Source organism: Seriola lalandi, unplaced genomic scaffold, assembly GCF_002814215.2.
Source record: "Seriola lalandi dorsalis isolate HSWRI2012SDOR001 ecotype SW California unplaced genomic scaffold, Sedor1 jcf7180002055008, whole genome shotgun sequence".
Lineage (NCBI taxonomy): Eukaryota > Metazoa > Chordata > Actinopteri > Carangiformes > Carangidae > Seriola > Seriola lalandi.
In genome coordinates this window covers 484090-485274 of record NW_019525551.1, presented here as the reverse complement: position 1 = coordinate 485274, position 1185 = coordinate 484090, and the positions used below count along the sequence as shown (strand labels likewise).

Here is a 1185-nt window from a genome sequence, read left to right as displayed (position 1 = left end):
CTGTTCCCCATTACCTTGTGTATATCTGTCTGCGTTTCCCTTTGTTCTGTGCCAGTTCGTCTTGTTCTGTATCGATGAACCTCCCGGCCCCACGCTCCATGTCATTGTTGATTCAGGTGTTGTTCCTTGTTGCTTTGTTTAGTTTTTCCTCATAAGGGTGATTTTTGGTTCTCTAGCATTTGCCGTTTGTTCCTCTCAGAGTGATTTTCTTTTTGTCTCCTCTAGTTTGTTACTTTGATACTTCGTGCTTAGTCACGTTATTGTTTGTTACGTTGTTGTTTCCTCATAAGAGCGATTTTCTTTTGTACTTTGTTAATAAATATAATTTTGTTGAACTTTTTGAGTTGTGCATTTGGGTCCTGTCCAAGTTCGAGTCTGACAGAACGAACTGGCCAGCATGGACCCAGCCGACTTAGATCGCCTGACAGCAGCCCTTCATTTCCAAGGCGTCCGCATGAATCAGCAGGGGGGCAGATGTCGCTTCTGCACCAAGGAGTGAAGGAGATGGCAGACAGTCAGGATCACTTTAAAGAAGCCATGACCACCCAGGTGAACCTCCTGACCATCCAAGTACAGGACGTTCTCAACCTCCTCAAGAAGGAGAACTCCTCTCCGGCCACGGCGATCCCATTTCGTCAGGGTTCGGGTTAGGGGTTAGCCTAACCCTAACCCTAACCCTATGCAAAACCCAATGAAAATGATGTTGCTCAAATTTTGGACCTTGAGTATGAGGCCAGACGGGCTTTCATTGATGCAGATGTTAGGAAGGAAGAAGACCGACCTGCAAAAATCTTTGAGGCATATCCATGCTTCAAAGATGTTCGAAATTTAAGTTGGTTTGTTTTTACTACCTGAACTTGAATTACTGTGTATCTGTGTTCTGAATTTCAATGCATTGTTAACTGTTGAATAACTGTGCACAATGCTGTTTTAGGCAATGAATGAGCTGCGGCGCATAGTAGGTGGTGTTGGGTCTGAGCTCTATTAGTAACTGGAAATCATTAGTACTCGGCCTCACACGGGCGGCACCATTATGTTAACAGTACTCTACCTCATGAGCTGGACACCAAATGTGTTAGATTTCGGTTGTTTATCAATTTATTGGCTATCATAAATTAAGGAAATATTAATATTAAAAATATTAATATTAAATAATATCTTTAAAATGAATTAAAGTTCACGGGG

The 1185-nt window shown here is 42.4% G+C and overlaps 1 pseudogene; it reads left to right on the top strand.

The window, feature by feature from the left end:
* LOC147817167 (uncharacterized) overlaps window positions 1-651 on the top strand; it is a 2507-nt pseudogene extending 1856 nt beyond the window's left edge.
* Window positions 652-1185: the final 534 nt, after the last annotated feature.